Source organism: Amphiura filiformis, chromosome 19 (genome assembly GCF_039555335.1).
Source record: "Amphiura filiformis chromosome 19, Afil_fr2py, whole genome shotgun sequence".
NCBI lineage: Eukaryota > Metazoa > Echinodermata > Ophiuroidea > Amphilepidida > Amphiuridae > Amphiura > Amphiura filiformis.
In genome coordinates, this window is record NC_092646.1 from 47,674,622 (window position 1) to 47,692,505 (window position 17,884).

The following is a 17,884-nucleotide window of genomic DNA, read 5'->3' on the forward strand; positions in this document are numbered from 1 at the left end:
ACAATATAGCTATGACGCATCATAAGTCCTATAAGTCCTATAAGCCCATCATAACTCTCAATCACGTCATCACGCAACTCTTCTAATTATCATGTCAGAGTTACTAGGGCTAACGGACTCGCGATGCGTTGTAAATCTCGTATTGAAATCTACGCCAGATGTTGATTATATTGATGAGTGGAAATCGGCTCAGAATCCTGGTATATAATAATCACATAACTCAACCGTAATTTTATCACGTCTTACACATTGATATCGTTATTTTCTAATACTTTCATTTTGTTATCAGTCAAACCTAACATCAAAATAAAGAGCTTGCTTAAAAAAGGTATATGCTTGTCAAGTGTTTTCTGCTTTAACTGTGTAGTGTGTTGAAACTGGAAACGTCACAAGAAACACAAAACGATGAAATAATAGGTTCGTACATAGAGGCTACAACATGTTTTAAGAACATTTTAATATGATGTTAATTAACGGTGGGTGACCCGATTTACAGCCACGTTACCCAATCAAAAAGTTTTCGGTATCAGGTAAAACCTCTTTTCCTCATTAAAATATTAAAATTAGGAGTTCCAAATCGGTACATTTTCGAAGAAATCATAACAATAAATTGTACAATTAGTATTAATTGGCTGCAGTATACCACGTTCGAGACCAATTCAAAAGTTGTTTGATTATACTTTCGGAAATGCACCGATTTGGAACTCCTAATTTCAATATGAAAATAAGAAAAATATGATCTTTTATTTTATATCTGGGTATTACATGATTGAAATTAATAAATTACTGCAGACTACCAGTATAACGCTTTATATAATAATTTCACATGGAATTAGTGACATTAACAGGAACATTCAGGTTATTTTTTCATTAATGCTTGAAGGGGCAACATTTTATGTTAGGGGCCCCTATACGTAAGTTTTGAAGAATTCCATTTTCCAAATATATCGGGTCACATTCATTTAATTGTTGAAAAATATTGTGCAAAAATATTGTGTAACACATATTTTACAACATTTTTGAAATTATTTTTGTTATAGTGTTGTTTCCTTCACAAACGTTTTAAAGACAGGAGTTTAAAACCCGATATTAAAAAGTTTTAAAACGTTTTGACCCAAACCAAAACACGTATATGGTATGTTCATAACGTTTTACCAACAAAATTGCGTTCAATGAGGGTATTGACGAAGTCAGGAAAAATGGTAAGGGGTTGGGCAATGTGACCCCTGGGGTAAAATTTCCAAACGGCGTGCCAAACAATGCTTGCCCACATCGGCCTGCCAAAAAGTGTCTGTCCCCCCTACGCCTTTGTAGAGCGTTTTATTTAAAAGGCGCCCAATTAATGTGTGCCAAAAATGCTTGCCCCCGCCCGGCATGTAATAAACTGCTTGCCTCGCCTTTTGGTTGGCCAAACCTTCATGCCTTCTCTTCAATTTAGCCCTCCCTCCAGGGCTCATAATTATTGCACAGCACTTAAGGGATGGGATATGAACGTTTTGACAGTATTTATTGTGGGACATTAGAGCACATCAGACATATATCGAATTGCATTCTGAATGCGAAGAATATCCTTCTTATATCAAATAATTTTGATTTTTTGAAATTCGCAATGTAGTACACATTTGGCAAATGATTAATTGATATTTTTGATATTTAACAGTACTCGAAGTAAACTTTATAAATCTGATGATTTATACTTAAAGTGTATGTAGGTGGGATGAAAAGCCGACGATCAATTGAAAAATTTGACGTTTCGTATTGAAGTTATGGATTTTTTTCCCCAAAACACCAAAAATAAATTAGGCCTTTTCGGGAAAAAATCCATATCTTCAATATAAAAGGTCAACATTTTCAATTGATCGTCGGCTTTTCCTCCCATCTACATACACTTTAAGAATATATCATTAGATTTATAAAATTTACTTCGGGGACTGTTATATATCAAAAATGTGAAAAATATAAAATTTTAATAATTTATCATAAAATTTGTATTATATCGTGAAATTAAAAAAAATGAACATTAATTGATATCTTCGTATTTGATTCTTCGTATTCAGAATGCAATTCGATATGTCTGATGTGCTCTCATGTCCCACAAAAAATACTGTCGAAACGCTCAAAACGCTCATTCCAGATCCCTTAAGTTAAATCAAAATCTTGGCTCTAGTAGAAGAAATAATTTCGAATGTAAATTATACCGGGGTATTATTATTTGGCGCATTATCTTGTTTGGTACAAGTGGTGTAAAAGTTGGAAAGTTTGATTTTTTTGGTGTTCAAAAAGAAGGTTAATTGAAGCCAAGTGGTGGACCATTTTCACGCTTATTGTGGAAACATGTTTTTTCCCCCAAAATACAGGGTGCCCCCCCCCAAAAAAAAGAAAGAAACAGAACCCCCTTGCGCCATCTTGTTCTCCTATTTTTGAAAACCTGATCAAACATATTTTAAAATGCCAAGAAACAACCACTTTAATCGGTAGCTTTAATTATCAAAAACAATTATTTCAATCGGCTCACAACTTTTGAAGATATGCTAATTTAAAGAAATGTACCCGTTTTTCACTCTGTTTACCTACATCAACGATTAAAATAAACGCATTCTAATCACTAGCGTAATAAACGAAATTCGAAATCCAAAGCGACGTCTAGGCGAGGATCACCAGCTAGCCTCCAAGTTCTTCACAACCGTATAATACTGCTCCATTTGCGAGTATCCGGCACATAAGGAAGGTACGCAACGCAATTGATGCAAAGGGGTCCAGAGACTAATGTTGTAAGTAAAAACAAAGCATGAAACAAATTAAGAAACATAATAAACAAAAAGACATAATAACCAACAAAAGAAGTAATTGCAAGTATAACAAAAGTCCCATCCCTTATCCATTTTGCTCACAAATTAAATCCATAGTCCATAGGCCCACAGATAAAGCCAATTCCCTAAATAATGTTGATATTTTATAAAGTTATCATTGAGGAATGTTTGATATTCATGCATGGTATATGTACTCCTTTTCAATCTTTGAAGTAGCCAAACCTCCTCCGTGGACAGAGTGGAATTATGGACACATTTCTTAAAAGAGCATATTTCAAAAGTTGTCAGCAGATTGAAATATTTTTCGGTTTATCAACTTTTCTAAAATAGGGGAAAAAGAGGGCGTACTGAGGGTTGTGTTTTTATTTATTATTATCATTTTATTTGAGGTGGGGAATGTAGTTTGAGAATGTTGGTTAATTTGAAGGGATTTCGTGAATCATTGACACTATTAGTTGGTATTGCTAATTTTACACTATTATTGTTATTGCTACTTTGAAATAAAGTGTTCAGGTGTCTAAAACAGAAGCGCAAAATGGATACTTTAAATTTGTATCCACAACATAGAAGAAGGGATGTTCCCCCAAGATGTTTTTTTCCCCATTTTTTAGGGGGGAGGGGGCTAGAGCCTCCCTTGCCTCAACGCCCCTGGCTCACAATGTTACAGTCTGCAATCAATAACGTCAATAACGTCATTCGATCTTTTTGAATAAAACAGTTTCCAAATATACACATGGAATGAGAATGTAATTTGTAGGCCACCTATATAACATTCACTCTATTCACGCGGGTGTCGGCTGCAGACGACATGTTAAAAAAAATAAAAAAATGCAAAAATTTCAGAAATGTAAATTTTCATGACCATATTTGGAATACGCATGAAAAATGCATTAAAATGAGTACAAACAAGCCTAGTATTGGTTCAGTAGTTCTTAAGATAGATCTTGATATTTTGAGAATTATTTCAAAACTTCAACTTTTTCCGTTGAAGCGTATGGCTAGCACGCAGAGCATTAAAATGAAAAGCCAAGCATGATAGTGGCCTATATAAAAAAGATATTCCAAAGATACCAATATGGAGGTAAAGATCAATGAAATGAATCCCCTAACAAGGAAATTATAGTCAATAGTTTAGAGAGCAAAAATAAAATAAAATTCTTAATTCAATTTCTTATAAAGTATTAAGATTGGCCTTATCCCTGGAATTATGGGAACTTTTGGAAATTGTTGGTCTAAAGTATATAACATTATACGTAGTTAGATTATCAAAGATTTAACAAATTCATCTGTGATGTCAAATTTGGGGGAAAATGCTCAGTTTTGGAGAAAATCTCCCCAAACCGTTTTTAATAGGACATTGCCTAGTTAACGTCAATGTGTGAAAAAAAAACCGGCCAATATTTAAAGTTCTCTATGAAATTCCAGAGAATATAGTTTTGTAACATGTCGTAATTTTTTAGCTGAAAAAGAATGTTGCCAGTGCGCTGAATTCGGTGCCTAAAATACTAAAGTGAGTAGATTGAACCATCATCATCAAAAAGATCTTTTACAAAAATAAAGCCAACATCAATCCAGTCTCTATAGAAAAGTATTTTCTTGTTAGCAGTTACAGCATCATTGTTCCAAATGATTTGATTGTAGTAATCAGATATGTCAGCTTTATTTGAAGTACATTTAGTATCTACCAAAAAACGTTTTAAAACGCAAAAAGGGGCCAAAGTTTAAAAAATCTTTCCTGTGTGGCTTTTCACCCTTTTTAAACTTGGTCCCATTTAATCATAATAACATGGAGAACGGGTCATAATTTTTCCATGCAACAAAATTAGCACTTAATAGTTTTGAGACTGTTCGAAAGCGGTGCAATATGACTTAGGCTATATCAATGTATGTAGGCCTATTATCAAAAACATTATAGAAGGTGTATATTTTATTATATTGTGTGTTTATATAAAGAGTAGTGGAGTATTATACTTAGCAAATCGACTGTATGTCAACCTGCTGCATATAGGCCCTACATCTCTACATAAGGCGCAGAATCCAACATGACGATGAAAAATGTAAGAAAGTGAGTATTTGCTACTTTTTCTTAAATCAAAATACATTATAACGTCTATACGGGAATACTTCAATCACGCACGAACATTAATTCATTTACTCTACGAAATAAACACTGACAACTAAGAAAACCAACAGGTATAGATGACTCTGTATGGGTCTTTAGAAACTTTCATAAATGGGACCAAGTTTAAAAAGGGGTGAAAAGCCACACAGGAAAGATTTTTTAAACTTTGGCCCCTTTTTGCGTTTTAAAACGTTTTTTGGTAGATATTGATACTTTTTTTGAGTTGGATATCCATATTGCGCGGTTAGTGGTTCTTTGTAGCCATGCGAGGCAAACAAGTTGGATGTCCATTATCGCGATTATTGGTTCTTTGTAGCCCTGCGGGGCAAACTACTTGGATATCCATATTTCGCGGTAAGTGGTTTTTTGAAGCTCTGGGGGAAAACTAGCTGGATATCCATATTTCGCGGTTAGTGGTTCTTTGTAGCCCTGCGGGGCAAACTAGTTGGATATCCATATATCACGGTTAGTGATATTTTGAAGCCTTGTGGGGCAAACTAGTTTGATATCCACATTTCGCGGTTAGTGTGATAAATGGGACCAAGTTTAGAAAAGGGTGAAAAGCTTCACAATTTTTTAAAAACTTTGGCCCTTTTTACGTTTTGGTAGATATTGATGCTTTTTTGAGTTGGATATCCACGGTTAGTGGTTCTTTATGGCCTGCGGGGCAAAACAGTTGGATATCCACATTGCGCGGTTAGTGATTCTTTGTAGCCATACGGGGCAAACTAGTTGGATATCCATATTTCGCGGTTAGTGGTTTTAGCGACCCGTAACCACCCCAACCAGCTACATACCTCATCCAGCTATTTTACTTATCAAAATACTAGTGTCTACCCATCATGACGAAGCTCCTACTTCCGGTAATACCGCACACAGTTTATACTGGTGTGTTTATAGTGCAAATACAATATCCTTCGGTTGAGAAGGATATCGATCTACCCTAAATACATATACTGCTAGTGTTTATCCGGATACTTTCTGACCGGATAGATCTGCTCCCACTATAAACACGCTCGTACACATAACAAATGCACTACGATCAAATAGGTTGATGACAACATTTGATTGAAATGACTGCACTGCACTATGATTTAGTGAAGGACACCGGTTCAAATCCTGTGTTTAGAGCCAATCGATAAAAGCATGCAGGGCCTCTATATGACCTTCATCCAGTAAGGATCAGCCAAGCACGAAAGGTTTCTTGTTTAGCTCAACTTTTTCTTCAAGTATTTATTACCGTAGGCCTATAATCATAATGCAGGCCTAAATCAAGTGTACTGAGAGAGTAGGAGGATTTGTTTGATATTATTCTTGATTTTGATTAATATTATAGTCATACCTGCTTGTTTCCTTAGCATCGGATATTAAAATTACAATTCTCCACATACACATTCCAGTTTGCAAGAGAAGATGTAAGAAAAGCAGGGAGAACAGAATTACATCTTCTCTGGTATAGTACAAAGCTGTCTTTTTAGAGTGTTTAGAAAATATTTACACAACCACCAACTATCAAAAGACTGTGGGTTCTGGATTCTAGTAATCCGAGTAATTAATGGATTATTGTGTCATAATATGCCTACTGCGGTTGAAATTGCATACGATGATTCTACACTGACTTATAGAGAACATCATTCACAAACGTTCACACTTCTCGGACCTAAATGTTATAAGGGATTAAACGCTTGAATGATGTTGTTCATACTTGCATCTACCGCCGCTATTGCCATCGCTCGATGCTAGCCTTTCCAATATGCTTCTTGCGTGCAGTGTGTAAATAAGCGAGTTAGGTGTGAAGCATGAACGAAAGATTAACATTGTTATACGTCGACAGATGCCCATAGGTGCTAGTATGAATTTCCATTTGATATAATCATGGAAGTAATACTACTTCCATGATATAATTGGGCACTTCAGGGTTCAATATAGATTATATACAATTAAGTATGATATATTTTCGATGGTAAATATATTTCACTTTAAAAGTGTTTAGTTTTCATAATTGCAATTTGTTAATATTATATAAAAAGCTAGTCCACCCCAAGGATAAACAACCTAAAGACAAGCAAAGCAACATCGTTTACGCGATTCAGTGTCAAGACAGTGGATGCGAAGAGCTGTACATAGGGGAGACTAAACAAACGCTTGTCAAACGCATGTACCAGCATAGACGAGCCAGCACTGGTTGCGGTGACTCCGCCGTTTATACGCATTTGGACATTACAAAGCATTCTTTTGATAACAAGGATGTGAAAATCTTGGACAGAGAAAGCAGATGGTTTGAGAGAGGGGTCAAAGAAGCGATTTACGTGAAACGGGAGGAGCCTTCACTTAACAGGGGAGGCGGCCTACGTCACAACTTGGCCGGGGCCTACAGTTCAGCGATCAGGAAGATACCTCTCAGGTTGAACTCAAAGGTGGTGACCTGTGATACTACAACATCCGTTTCTCAGGTCAATGAACTTTTGCCGCCAGATGATCAGTAGGGCTGAAGATGCGTTCAGGATTGGACGTTAAAATGTCCCACTCAAAAATAGTAAGTCCAGTTGACTAGATTATAGTTTAATATTAATACTGTTTACTACCTGGATGAATGATAATCTTCACAAACGTAAAGTTATACTCATTTGAATACGACCACCCATTTTTGTAGCTGCACACGGCCGATTGATTTTCATCCATTTCAATTTCGAATCAACAAAGTACTAACAGGATTTATTGTTGAATTGACAACTTTTGCTTTTGATTAATTACAAACGGCGTCCCCAGGATGAAGTCCATGACAGTACTGTAGTTTGTATGGATACCAATTCAAGTCTTTACGAACGATCTGGCAGAAGCTTGACTGGGGAATCTTGGGTAAAGGATTATGTCTTGAGCTGATCTTTGGTTCTTGCTGTAACGCATGTCTAACTCTAGCAATCTTCAGCTTCCGGATGTCTGTTTTTAGTGTCCCATGCACATTGTACTTGTTCACATTCTTATATACTGCTCCCTTACATGGAATCAGATTAGCTGTGGGAGACTGGAGACGAAAAAGACGCTGAACTTCAGTGGAACTCTTAGTTTCATGATATTTCGTCGACAGAAACGTGCGATCCCGTGCGGTAAATTGTAGTGCCATGTTGTCATGTGGCCCGTTTCATAATAATGTAGTGTAGATTCATATTGAAAAGAACCCATTAACATGAGGGAATTATTGATCGAAACCAGACCTGCCACAGAACTTTATTTGCATTTGAATATCGCGCCTTACCAAACAATATAAAGGGTACTTGGGAAGTGAAACCATGTGCAGCTACAAAAATGGGTGGTTGTATTCAAATGAGTATAACTTGAGTTTGCTATGAGCAATTCCGACAATTCTTTTTTAAATTAGATGTGTAGAATGTGCTCTTTTCAATGATATTTTCATTTTTAGCAGATTCCTTATAGATCTCTAGTTACAGCCATTCAAACAAGAGTTTACTTCTTTTTGATTCAGCCTGTACTTCTACCCTTAACAAAACCATTCTGATCAGTATTCATAACATACTGAAGAATGTTTATAATACGAGCAGCCAATGCTTTAGTGGCTATCTTATAATCAATATTCAACAAAGCAATTGGACGCCAGTTATTAAGGGAATCCCGTGAAGCCCTTTTCCTTTATGAATGAGGGAGCTTATGCCACGATTCTGACAGGTGGTCACAGAAACGTGGCTTGCCGTCGAGGATCCCGTAGTCATCGGCAATTGTACGCCACCCGGTTATGAGTTCATCAGTATTCCTCGTCGAACCTCCAATCATGGCGGAATAGGTGTTCTGTTTAAGAAACCCCTTAATCTTGTTGTCTCCCCTACCGGTTTTGAAGCGATAACGTTTGAACATGTATGTGTTACTGACAAAACGAAATCTGTTCAGTTTGTTGCTGTCTACCGCCCATACCCCTCCTCTACAAATCGTCTGACAACAGGCCAATTCCTATTGGAATTTGAAAAATTTCTTGATGAAATTTGTATAATACCTGGTCAACTTGTCATTCTGGGCGATTTCAACATTCATGTTGACGTTCAGGACCAATGGGACACAAAACGATTTCAATCTAGTTTGTCTATGTATGGTTTTCAGCAACACATCTCTGGCCCTACTCATATACACGGGCACACTCTCGACTTGGTAATTTCCAGGCTTGATGATGACATTATTCAGGACACTTACACCGATCGTTTGTTCTATTCAGATCACAATATCATCATGTGCACTGTTCAATATGAAAAACCGCAGCCTATGAAGGTGACTAAAACATCGCGTGAATATCGAAAACTTGATATGCAACGGTTTGGCGAATGTCTTGATGATCGTCTTTGCGCAATACCTTCAGACTGTAACGATCCTGATACATTATGCGATATGTATGAATCAATTACGTTATCTGTTCTTGATGAACTCTGTCCTGCCGTCACGAAAGAACGCGTGGTAAAGGCTAGGCTTCCATGGTATAGCGACAACATCCACCAGGAACGACGCGTCAGAAGACGCCTGGAACGCAGATGGCGCAAGACTCGCTCTGTTATAGACTATGATGCACTGCTCGATCAGAAAGACAAAGTTAATAAACTCATTGTTCAATCTAAGCAGCAATTCTTCACTGAAAAGTTTCTTAGTTCAAATACTAAAGATATGTTCAAGACATTAAATGGTCTTTTAAACAATTACTCTCGTGTCTTGCCGAATGCAGACTCTAACACTGATCTTGCTAATGAAAAGTTGAAACAATTAGATCTAACAACACTGCCACAACTGAGAGTGTTGTGGTTAACAAAGTTTGTGAAAGTAATATGTGTGGTTTTGAATCACTCTCAACTTCTAGTGTTTCTGAAATTATATGTCAAATGTCTAACAAATCATGCTCTTTGGACACTCTTCCAACGTGGCTTATAAAACAAAATTTACCACACTTGTTACCCATCATCACAAGAATTGTTAACGCATCTCTTGTGTCAGGTGTTTTCCCAGAGACATTAAAACACTCTATAATCACTCCTGTCCTGAAAAAGACCAATATGGACCCAAATGCCCTGAAGAGTTATCGTCCGGTAGCAAACATCAAGTGTATTGCCAAAGTTATTGAGAAGGCAGCGTCGTGTCAAGTAATTGAGTAAATTGGCCATAACAAACTTGGAGAAACTTTCCAATCTGCTTATAAAGCTCATCACTCCACTGAGACCGCTCTTCTCCATGTTAGAAGTGACATCCTTCAGTCAATGGATGCCAACAAGGCTATTCTGCTTGTATTGCTTGACATGTCGGCGGCCTTCGACACTATCGACCATGTAATTTTGTTAAATAGATTCGAAGGTCGTTTTGGTATCACCGGGCCTGCCTTAGATTGGTTCAAATCGTACCTTGAAGATCGTAGAACAAGAGTGATGATTAACAGTGTTATGTCAGATCAGCATGTTTTCAATTATTCTGTTCCACAGGGCTCCATTGTAGGACCACAATGTTTTATCATTTATGTACATCCTGTTGGTGACATAATTAGGGAGCATAATGTCAAATTTCACTCGTATGCTGATGATACACAATTATTTTGTGAGTTTGACCCTAAGGTTCCTGGAGATTGTGACCGTGCTCTTGGTGTACTCTCTAACTGTATATCCAAGATAAACGCCTGGATGTATCAAAACAAGCTACAACTTAATCAAGCCAAAAGTGAGTTTATGGTAATCGCCACACCAAGAATATTGAGTACATTGCCAGTTATTCAAATGGAGCTCTCTAACATAACCATTCAAACTACCTCCTCTGTAAAAAATCTAGGCGTCATATTTGATTCCGCCATGAATATGTCCGACCAGATCAGTGGTCTGTGTAGGAGCGTAAATTATCATATTCGTAATTTATGGAGAATAAGAAGGTTTATTACACAAGAAGCCTGTCATCACGCTGTACGATCTTTGGTCCTGTCCCGAATAGACTATGCCAATTCGTTACTTTTTGGCGCCAAGGAAGCGACCTCAAACGTATTCAGCGCCTGCAGAATAAGGCTGCGCGGTTGGTATTTGCTTGTGGACGGGACCAAAGTTCGTCACAGCTTCTGTGTACTCTTCATTGGCTTCCGGTTAAGGACAGAATTAAGTACAAGATTCTGTTATATATCTATAAATGTCTTCATGATCTAGCTCCTAGCTATCTTACCAATGATCTTGTTTTGTACAATGTTTCAGATGGCAATGATGACGATAGGCGTCGACTCCGTTCTTCCTCTGATGTTACCAGGCTTGTTGTTCCACGCTCGAGGCGTACGGCTGGTGACAAAGCATTTTACGTGGTTGGCCCATGTCTTTGGAACCAGCTTCCTGTTGGCATCAGAGAGACGGCGTCCGTCCAAATCTTCAAACGCCATCTGAAAACCCATTTATTCCTTAAAGTTTAGGGATTTGTTTATTATGTGCTTCTTTTTGATTTTTGCTTCTTGGTTTGTTTGTAATTTTGTATTAGTGTAAGGCGCCGTGATCGCTGTAGAGCGCCGTATAAGTATTTGTTAATAATAATAATAATAATAATAAGTGACCCAGAAAGATACGCATCATTAAGCGCCGTAACTATAAAAGGACCAATCTTAGGCCAAAAGTGCTGATTGAACTCTACCGTGAGACCATCATAGCCAGGGCATAGGGCCTGCACTTTGGCTCGTTTTTTGCAGGTTTACATGGTCCAATAATCACAAGATGACTGACATGTGGTAACAAAGGAAGCAGTCACTGCAATTTGATTATGTCCCATATGATTGGCCATTCAAGACACCCCTGTGAATATACTATAGCGGCCTTTTCAAAATATAATACCTGTTTGCTTGACTGTATTGACAATACCCGGGAATAATAGAGGTTATCCGTGTTCTATAAGCTGCATATCCTATCAACGACTGCTATACCTTGTTTAGGACTTTCAAAAGAAGTACCTACATGTGCAACCATGACTGTTTCAAAATAGCCCGCCAAGAGTCATGCAGGTAACTCCGAGGTTATGCATTGAAATGTTTTGACTAAGGAATACTACGGGAATCAGCGCCTTTTGTTAGAAGTCACACATGAGTAAAGTGGATAACCTCTATACACACAGTATATGCATTGGACAAACTTTTTACAATAAGCATGATAAGTGATGATGTGACCTCCAGATTTATACATCGTTCGTCTCGCACACTGACAACATTTGATTGAATGGACTGTAGGCTACTGCGCCGTGATTACGGTGAAGGACACCGGTTCAAATCCTTTGTTTGGAGCCAATCGATAAAAGCATGCAGGGCCTCTATACCCATGTACAGTTTATCCCTACATAACCTATGTCTTGAATACGCTGGCAAAGTTATGTAATAATCGGATTAATACTATATAGCAGTAGGTAAAAACAAGTTTTGAATAATCCGCGCTATAAAGTCCCATTCAGTGATCCCAGCGAAAGTGAAAAAAAAATCAAATTGTTACGTTTATAAATTTTGTTAATGAAAAACAAATGGCAAAAAAACAAAACAGGAAAACGACAGTATTGACGAAGTTGAAGCCCCATTCAAATACATGTAGCTAATTTATATACTGTCAGTACCGGTATATAAATTACAGACTCACGTAAATGCATTATTTTTTGTCTTAGACACACGGCGCGGCTTTCGGCTGAACCACTGCACTAGCAAGCTATGTTAGCACATCTATGACAATGACGAAAGGTACAAAATCAGCCATAGGCCTTTATAGCAGAAGACACAAAAGTGGTGTTTTATGACCTTTGACATTCTTTTGTGGCGAGTGACATGGTCTTTCAATTCACGCCGAGTGTCCTTGACAGGTTTGACTATGCTTCAGTGGTCATGAAAGAATTCAAAAGATAACCTCTGCCCCAATAATCCCAAGCAATTGTCTGAAACTGCTCCCCGGATCATAAGAACTCAGTCCTCAAATGATAGTCATAATAATGTCCAAAATATAAAAATTACTGACTATCATTGAAGACTGAGTTCCGCAGTCTAGTATCCAAAATCTGAATTTGGATGATTTTTACGATCGTCGGGATGAAAAAAATCAAAAAATCACTGAATGGGCCTTTAGTTCCTCCTCTCCTTACCCTGGCAATATAAATCAAAGAAAAATAAAGAAAAAATAAAGAAAACAAGAAAAGAAAATTAACCAAATTAAGGGATCTGTTTTGAGCGTTTCGATAGTATTTTTGTGGGACATGAGAGCACATCAGACATATCGAATTGCATTCTGAATACGAAGAATGTCTTTCTGATAGCAAATAAATTTCATTGTTTGAAATTCACGATATAATACAAATTTTATGACAAATTATAAAAATTTGATATGTTTCACATTTTTGATAAATAACAGTCCTCGAAGTAAATATCATAAATCTAATGTTATATTCTTAAACAGTCCCTGGCATACAGATACCATACATGTATAGGCCTATGTATAGTAAATTTGTCTGCTTTATCTGTTTTGTGCTGTTTAAGGGGACTCGATCTTTTGTGCGTAATTATAGAGGGCCAGGGGATTCACTCTACCATTAAAAAAATCATTTGAAGAAGTCAAAGAGCCCTAAGAATAAAAACTGTAGTGTAATTCACGCCAGACACAATTTCTTTATATGACAAAAATTAATTTTTGTAATCGATCAAAAAACAAACGTTTTATATCAATTTTAAATTTAGCCTGAATCCGTAAGGGGCTGTGCAATAATTATCAGCCCCCCGGGGGGTAAAATTTCCGAACGGCTCGCCAAAAATCGCTTGCCCCCCCTCTCGGCCCGCCAAAATCGCTTGCCCCCCCCTCGGCCCGCCAAAAATTCTTTGCCCCCCCCCTTGAACATGCCAATTTTTTGGGATCCCAAATTCCAAACTTTAAATGGTCTAGATGTATGTTGAGGAAAATTTGCATATTTAAGCGTTTCCGTACCGTTTTCCTAAGCCTTTTTAAAGCATTTTATTAAAAAGGTGCCCCGTGAATGCGTGCCAAAATCGCTTGCCCCCCCTCTCGGCTTGCCAAAAATTGCTTGCCCCCCTTTCGTCTCGCCAAAATTTCTTGCCCCCCAATTTTACCCTCCCCAGGGCTCATAATTATTGCACAGCCCCTAAATATGGTACCTCTCGCCCTTTATACAGCGAACCATTGTTGAAGCTATTTCACATACATGTATAAAACATTCTAGAGAAAGAATGATGCCATATACTGTTGAAATATCTTTTGTTGATTTCGAATGATAATGTCATGAAGTCGTAAATTTTAATGTCAAATTCCTAAAACCAAAACAAAACATTGCGACGCATGTATTCCCCGACTTACGCAATTTCATCATCACATCAGTGTCTTTATTATTTGTTTGAAACCTTTCCCAAACGTTCGTGCTCTTTATGCATAAAACGGTTAATCTATCTTTACAAAACGCGTCTTTGTTTTAGTAAACGAAAGGCTAAAGATGGCATTATGAGATTTATCATTTATCATTACACTCCGCCCCGGGGGGGTCACTCCCATTGTGGCCTGTACACCATCCGCGATAATCAACTTTTGAAAAGCACCCTAAACAAGGATTTAACCCTTGGCTAAAACAATACCCTAAACAGGGATTTTATTCCTTGCATCAAATTTCATACCCTAAATTTCATTTCCGCGTATTAGCAATATTGCAATTTTGCTACCCTTTTCCCCAATATTTCATGTTTTTGACACCCTAAACGCGTTACGCGCGTATCGTGCTTACCCACGAAAAACTACCCTTTTTACGCGTTTTCATTATCGCGGATGGTGTACAGGCCACAATGGGAGTGAACCCCCCGGGCACTCCGCCACTCAACTGCCACCGTGGCCGAACGGTAAAACGCTAGACGCGTAATCGAAGGAAGTTTCGAATCGCTGGTTCGAATCCCAAAGAAGCCTGTGGAAACTTTTTTTTTCTTCAAAATTCATGATCGCATTCCGAAATGAGTCACTTGTCGGTAAATCATGTATCGTATCCTTAAGGCGATTTAATACCCTGATTTTCATCAGTACCCATCTTCTTTTTTTTTTTTTTTTTTTATAAAGTATATAAATATGTTCATCATCTCATGTCCTGAACTTATAAAATATCTCAACATACAAAGTGGTTTTAAACCATTTTAGAAAATCATTTTAGCCCTATATATTTTTTTGTTTACTGTATCCTGGTAACTGAGATGTGTGTTTCATAACAAACCATAATTTATTCTATTGAACATGTCCAAGTAGAATACATGAATAGAATACATTAAATCCTTTGTTATACTATCTATAGAAATATACTCACTGATTATAACACTGAATAAATCAAATAGGCCTAAATAATCTCTTCCACATAGACAATTTAATACTACACCATGTATGTATCTTCTATAATATGTTGTTAGGAAAAGAGATTAAAAAAGGCTATAAGGTCGTCAAAGGTCAGGTTATAGGTCAATTGGTTCAGGTCAAATTCAGGCATCAATTTTGAATACATGTGATAGTCTGTGATATCATACATGTCATAATGAGGCATCAATTTTGATATTTTGTCTGTTACTGGATATATAATGGAAATGTGTGAGGTGGATATACTAAAATACCTTGGGATGTAAATGGTGAGTACAATTTAGAGTGCCTAGTTGAGTTGGATTGGGCAAATAAATATAAAATAATTACCAAAATCACAAAAATGAAGCTTACGGAAAACTACCTAATATGGTGGTATAGGTGACAAAAAATACAATCTTTTTCAACATTGCTGTAGTGTGGTTGTGGTAACCTGTTACCTATGGCTTAATTAAGTTTCAGTGACATAGGGTTGCAAGTTCAAAATACAAAATATAGCTCGACATTGAAAATAGAAGCATTTAAACGGTTCGTTTTTTGATAGTTGTGGAGCACCAAGTTCATGAAGTCAGAAAAGAAATCAGGGACCACTTATTCCCATTTTACATATCAACATTATTTCCCTAATGTGTTAGCAACACATATCCAATATTTTAACGAAATCCGTTGATAGTAAGCTTTCCAAAATGAAGTGAATTTAAATCATCAGTGATGTACCTCCTTTTGGCTTCTATCTTCAAAAGCATGTAAGCTACATTGATACCGATGCCACCAATAAAACGAGAAGATTTGCCCTTCATTTTGCATACCACTTTGTCCAATTTTTTTGTAATTTCTTCACAAAATGCAAAAAAATGCAAAAAAAAAATCAATGGGTGTAGTACCCCCTTAAGCAAATAGTTAAACATAATTTCCATAAAATGTAAGCTTTTACTGTCAGATATGTCCCCTTTTAATTTTGAGCAGAACAAGTGAGGTAAAGCAAAGAAAATTGACATTTACTACTACTAGCGCCAATGAATGTTATACGATTGTAAAACGGTACGATCCTCTGGGTGTGTGGGGGTGTGTGCGGATGTGTGTCCTGCACGCGTATTTTTTTCTGCAACTATAACGGGACGCAATACGATACCGGTATGTTATAAGAATCAAACTTACAAGAAAGATGGCTCTTGTCAAATCCTACAATTCTGTCAGAGAAAATATGCATATTTGCATTAAATTTTTAATTAATTGACATAATTGATTAATTAATAAATATTTTATTTAATGATTTACCATAATTCCAAATATGTCAAACAATATGTCAAATTAAAGCTAATGAAATGCTTTATAAATTGGTCAGAGCGCATTTTGCAGAATGCATTTAGTACTTTAGTTACATGATTCCAAACATTCTATTCCAATTTTTTGCTATACACGCATAGGAGCTGTACTTTTAAAATCCGCGCCTAATCAATAATAATAGTCTTTCACTCCATTGTCAAACTACTGTGCTCCCTGTAGCATTATGGAGTGACCAGGTCCTAGAGTGTAGTCCTAGAGTGTGATGGTTTTGTAGCAGATGACAGTGCTCATTCAAGCCTGTCAAGGTCAGTTAGTAGCCACTTGCTGAATGGATGGCCATGATCAGCTATCAAAGAGATGCCTTGTGCAGCTGCCAATCACAGTAGAGGTTTGATAACATTTTGTTAAAAACCTAAATGTGATATAAGGACAAAGCTGTGCATGTTGGTACTTAATTGTTTGGATTCTTACGTTGAAATTCCCTTGTATTAGTATTTTTATGTGTAGTGTATAGTGGTCATAAATTATATAGCTTTTTAAATTTTGGGCATTTTTGCTCTGTTGCACTGTACCATTATGGAATTTGAGCAAATCAATTACCGAAACAAGCAGGTATACAGTGTATTATTTTATTTTTATTTCGTATCTCAGGAGCACAGCTCACTTGGTAAGGCATCAGAATTTGGTACACTAGCGCTTCGAACTTTAAATCGGAAGGTGGTGAGTTCGAGCCTCATCACGGTCACATTAATTTTATAAACCAAATATTGTTCGAACTTTTCATATTTGTTTTTCTTTTATTGTTTCTTTTCTTTGTCTTTTTTTTTTCTTCTTGTTTTCTTTATTTTTTTCTTTATTTTTCTTTGATCCATATTGCCAGTGTAAGGAGAGGAGGGAACTAGCGGCCCATTCAGTGATTTTTTTCATCCGGACGATCGTAAAAATCATCAAAATTCAGATTTTGTACAAGATGCGGAACTCAGTCTTCAATGATATAGTCAGTAATAATCTTTTGGTCATTATATGACTATCATCATTTGACGACTGAGTTCTTATGATACATCATCCGAAGAGCAGTTTCAGACAATTGCTTGGGATTGTTGGGGCAGAGGTTATCTTTTGAATTCTTTCATGACCACCACCGAAGCAGAGTTAAACCTGCAAGGACACTCGGTGTGAATTCAGTATCGAAGTTACGTAATGTTACTATGTCAACGGGATCACGCGCTTGAGTTATGAACCACGATCGAAACAATCACCACACAAAGTATATGCATAGATGAACTCCTGGATGGGGCAGTTTTAAT